Here is a 6000-nt window from a genome sequence, read left to right as displayed (position 1 = left end):
AGCCGCACGTGCATCAACAAAGTAGTGCCAAGCATGCGCCTGTTTCATAAGTAAAGGGCCGGCTGGCTTGACCGTTAAAGGGTGCTGTAACCCCCAAAGTACACTCCAAACCAAATAAAAACATATTTTCTGTGTTTGTGAATTGTGTGCGCAGTAGCCGCACGTGCATCAACAAAGTAGTGCCAAGCATGCGCCTGTGTCATAAGTAAAGGGCCGGCTGGCTTGACCGTTAAAGGGTGCTGTAACCCCCAAAGTACACTCCAAACCAAATAAAAAAATATTCTCTGTGTTTGTGAATTGTGTGCGCAGCAGCCGCACGTGCATCAATAAAGTAGTGCCAAGCGTGCGCCTGTGTCATAAGTATAGGGCCGGCTGGCTTGACCGTTAAAGGGTGCTGTAACCCCCAAAGTACACTCCAAACCAAATAAAAAAATATTCTCTGTGTTTGTGAATTGTGTGCGCAGCAGCCGCACGTGCATCAACAAAGTAGTGCCAAGCGTGCGCCTGTGTCATAAGTATAGGGCTGGCTGGCTTGACCGTTAAAGGGTGCTGTAACCCCCAAAGTACACTCCAAACCAAATAAAAAAATATTTTCTTTGTTTGAGAATTGTGTGCACTGTGGCTGCACGTGCATCAACAATGGAGCAGCGCCAAGCGTGCGCCTGTGTCCCATAAGTAAAGAGCCGGCTAGCTCATTTCTTAAAAGGTGGTGTAACCCGCAAAGTGCACTACTCTCCAGCAAAAATACAAAAATATTTTCTCTGTTTGTGTGCGCCTTACCCGCACGTATATATCAAATCAATATAACATAAATGGAGGACCAAACTTTCTCAGATAAAAATAAAATAGGGAAAGATTAAGAACCACTTCCTCCTAGTGCTGAAGCTGCTGCCACTAGTCATGACATAGACGATAACATGCCATCAACGTCATCTGCCAAGGCCGAAGCCCAATGTCATAGTAGAGGGCACATACAATCCCAAATGACAAGGTTAAGGAAAATGACCCTAAAAAAACATTTAAATCATCTGAAGAGAAACGTAAACTTGCCAATATGCCATTTATGACATGGAGTGGCAAGGAACGGCTAAGGTCTTTCCCTATGACTAGTGTGTGTCATAGTAGTATGACTAGTATGTTCATGACTAGTGGTTCAGCTTCACATGATGATGGAAGCCCTCCTCCCACTAAAAAGATCAAACGAGTTAAGCTGGCAAAAGCACAGCAAAGAACTGTGCGTTCTAAGAAGATATCACAAATCCCCAAGGAGAGTCCATATGTGGTGGCGGTTGCGATGCCTGACCTTCCCAGCACTGGATGGGAAGAGTTGGCTCTTTCCACCATTTTCACGCCCCCTGCAAGTGCTGAAAGGACCACCCACAGTCCACTTGCTGAAATGCAAATTGAAGATGTCACTGTTGAAGTACAACAGGATGAGGATACTGGTGTAGCTGGCGCTGAGGAGGAAGTTGGCGAGGAGGATTCTGATGGTGATGTGGTTTGTTTAAATCAGGCTCCGGGGGAGACAGTTGTTGTCCATGGGATGAAAAAGCCCATCACGGTCATGCCTGGGCAGAAGACCAAACATTCCACCTCTTTGGTCTGGCAATATTTCTATCCAAATCTGGACAACAACTGTCTTGCCATATGTACCATATGTAAATGTGAAATAAGTAGGGGTAGGGACGTTAACCACCTAGGAACATCCTCCCTTATACGTCACCTGTAGTGCATTCATAAAAAGTTACTGTCAAGTTCAGAAACTTTGGGTAAGACTGTAAGCAGTCCAGGGACACCAAAATCCCTTTTTCCTGTTTTCTCCAAGGAATCGGTGGATGAGGACGACATCTTGCCTCTGTAGAGCCAGTTTGTGCAGGGACACATTAATTGCCAGCTTGTTTTGTGGGGGCCCAAACGAACCAATCATTTCAGCCACAGTCATGTGGCAGACTCTGGCGCTGAAATGATTGGTTTGTTAAAGTGTGCATGTCCTATTTATACAACCATAAGGGTGGGTGGGAGGGCCCAAGGACAATTCCATCTTGCACATCTTTTTTTTCTTTGCAGTATGTACTGTTTGGGCCTAGTTTTTCAAACTGCCATCCTGTCTGCCACTGCAGTGTCACTCCTAGATGGGCCACGTGTTTGTGCCGCCCACTCGTATCTCTTAGCATAGTCATCCAGCTACCTCGGTGCAACCTTTTGGCCATAAAAACAATATTGTGAGGTGTGAGGTGTTCAGAATAGACTTGAAATTAGTGGTAATGAAGGTTATTGAGGTTATTAATTGAATAGGAGCAGAAAAACCCACAAATTCTGTGATTTTAGCTGTTTTTATGCTTTTTTTAAAAAAAAATACAGATCCAAAACACAAAACCCAGGACCCAAAACACGGAAGGGTGGTTTTGGCAAAACCAATCCAGATCCAAAACATGAAGAAAGATCCAGATCCAAAACACAAAACACGAAAAGTGGCCGGTGCACACCCCTAATATATATATATATATATATATATATATATATATATATATATATATATATATATATGTATATATATATATATATATATAAAATTAACAATTAAATTAACAATATAGAACAGAATAATTGACAACACCTATGTGGTCAAAGCTATTAATATGTGTCGACACAGATATGAAAAAATATAGGTAAAAATCAACTTGATTTACTAGATCCTGGAATGGAAAAATTGGAAAAATTGAAAAATTCCACAAGCACTGTAGCAATCCTTGCTGTATTTAATCCTTTAGGGAGTGGGACTGTGGCGTGAAGCTCTGTATTGTAAAAATATGCCATCATGGTGCCATTAGGCTACTATTAGGACTAGGAAGAGTAGGTAGGCATGCAAATAGTTATTTAGCTGGTGTAGGTGCCTAGTGAAACGGATGACTGCAGGCATCCTCTTTGTCACACTGACTGCACACACACACTGCAGTGCAAACAATGGGTACTGTCCATGTGTGTTGTTCTGAATTGGTTTAGTTTTTTGTTGCTGAATCTGCAGCTTTTTTCTCTATCACTGCAGAATACCAATATACATATATATATATATATATATATATATATATATATATATATATAAATAAATTGTGGTATTGATCCTTGGCAAGAATCAATAAACGAGGTCAGCACACCAAACAAACTTCATTGATAAAGAATAATTTATATTACTGATGTAGCCATGTTCAATCGGGTGACTAGAAAATGCATGCCACAGCTGTAGTACATAATAAATACTTAGCAAAGCCTGGTGACTACATGCGTTATGGAAGGTCCTATGCCTGATGGCCATTTTGGTAGTGCAACCACCTTCATCATGAGCATAAAAATACTATTTAGCATGGTATATAAATAGGGTAAACAGGTGCCAAATCAGACAAGCGTGGATGGAACTCACCTGCTGCCGGGGAACTCAGCTACACGCTAGTCCTCTCCAAACAGAAGCGGCATCACGGGATGTGACACATGCTCCTGTTATCACATGGCCAAACAACAACAATGACACCTCACCCGGAAAGAGCACTGCAAAGGGACCAATGCCAGTGCATTTCTCGGTGGCAAACCACACTTGACGTCACTGCATAACAAGTGTAGGCTTACTCAAATGCTGGATACACATGACACCACTCAGTCACATGTTATACGGGGATGTGATATCAACACTTAATTGGTTACATAGGTAACCCTTGTATATAATCCCGGTGCTCTTTCAATCAAAATCCTGCCTGACAGGCGCCTGTGTACCTGCAATTCAGATGACACATCCGAATCCTATTGCAAATAATAATATCAATCAAAAATATACAAAGAAAAAAAAACCCACATAAACACCTGACTCATAATACATATAGAAAAAAAAGAAAAAATTATAGAAAATTAAGAAAATCTTATGTATCTTAAACATATCTATTGTTTCACACAAAAGGGATTAAATCTTTCTGCCTAATAGACAATGCTCAGCAGTCCCCCCCCAATTTTTTTTCTATTAGATCATATAAAGACATTAAACGATACTTCATCATTAAGACCCATTGGTCGTAGTGTGTTCAACTGATAAATTAATTCACATTCCATCTGCAGGAGTTTTTTTACCCCGGTCACCTCCCCTCCTAAGGTGTTTGATTTGGTGCAGAGGCATGAAATGGAAATCACCCATCCCATGTTCATGATCAACAAAATGTCTGGCCACTGGTGGCGTATTTAAGTCCAATGATGTATATACCTTTTTGATCAAAGACCTATGCATACCTATGCGTTCCTTAAGCATCATTGTCATTTTTTCTATATATACCATCGGACAGGAGCAAAAGATGGCATAAACAATGAAACGACTTTCACAATCCATCCGTTGAAGGAGATGATATTTTTGACCACTCTTAGGTTGAACAAATACATCCCCTGTAATGATAAATTTACAGTTTACACATCCACTGCATCGAAATGCCCCATGGTTTGGCGTGAGCCAATTATCTGCTCCTGAGCCCGGGCGGATGTCAGCATTGGTCTCCAGGTCTTTTAAATTATTGCTACATTTGTAAGCAAACAATGGGTTATTTTGGCATGTGTTCTTGAGAATGGGGTCCAAGCTAATGATATGCCAATGTTTGAGTATAGATTTCCTCAACTTATCAGAGGAAATAGAAAAAGTGGTAAGAAAAATCAGTCTCTCAAGATTTTCACCTTTGGTCCTTTGTCTGACCTGAGTAGATTGATCCTATCCAACAACAAACATTTTTCAACGGCCTCATCAACCTCTTTTCGATCATATCACCGTTCAATCCATTCCCATTTTGTTAAGCGTCTGGGGTAAATCTTTGGTTTCAGAAGTAATCCTGGTTACCCTCAGTAATTGGGAAATCGGCAAGCCTTTTTTGAGTGGTCTGGGATGGAAGCTATCTGCCATTAGCATAGTGTTCAAATCAGTAGATTTCTTATAAATATTTGTCACAAATTTGTTGTGATCAATTGATAAAGCTACATCAAAAAACTGTTAAAAATGGGGGCTGCTAGAACATGTCACTCTAATGGAACTGGTTAAGTTATTCAAAAACTCCACAAACTGATTCAAGATACTCATTCCACCGGTCCATATCAACAAGATATCATCAATTAACCTCGTGTAAAGCGCAAAATATGTTTGGAGAACGACATATTGGTCAAAATGTTAACCTGCTCATAACTATGCATGTATAGATTTGCGTTGCATGGGGCCATATTTGACACCATGGCTGTCCCTCATAGCTGCAAGTAAAAAGAGTTTTCAAACAGAAAATAGTTTTTGTGTAAGATAACATTAATAAGAAAGAGTAAAAATTCACATGGTGGACCAACGTAATTAGTGCTATTAATGAAAGCTTTTTTAATGGCTGCCATCCCCTCATCATGGTCAATATTAGTATAAAGACTCACGATGTTGAGGGTCACCAGAATGCATTCCGATGTAGGGGGGCCAAATTCCTGGAGTTTAAGGAGGAAATTGGTCGTATCCTTTAATATAGAGGGGATTGCACAAACGATTGGCTGGAGAAAATAGTCAACAAACTGAGAAAGGGTTTGACACAATGAACCCCAGGAGGAAATGATTGGCCTTCCCGGGGGTTTCTCCAATGATTTGTGTATTTTAGGCAAAATATACAATAATGGAATGACAGGAAACTCTTGTGTCAAAAACTTAACGGAATTCTCATCCAACCAACCATTTGTGACACCCATGGAGATGATGGAATCAATCTCTCTCTTAAAGGAGCTGGTAGGGTCAAATCTCAATTCCTTATAACATGAGCCATCTGACAGCTGTCTATGTATCTCTCCAATGTAGTCAGTCTTGTTCATCACAACCATACCCCCGCCTTTATCGACAGGGCAGATAATGATCTCTTTATTGTTTTTAAGCATATTTAATCGCTGATCTCTTAAGACTGGATAAATTGGAGTATGAGATCTCATACTCCAATGTATCCAGTCTTGAGAGACCAGTGA

This window comes from Taudactylus pleione, unplaced genomic scaffold, assembly GCF_031769625.1.
Source record: "Taudactylus pleione unplaced genomic scaffold, aTauple2 ptg000064l, whole genome shotgun sequence".
Lineage (NCBI taxonomy): Eukaryota > Metazoa > Chordata > Amphibia > Anura > Myobatrachidae > Taudactylus > Taudactylus pleione.
Note: the sequence above shows the minus strand (reverse complement) of the source record.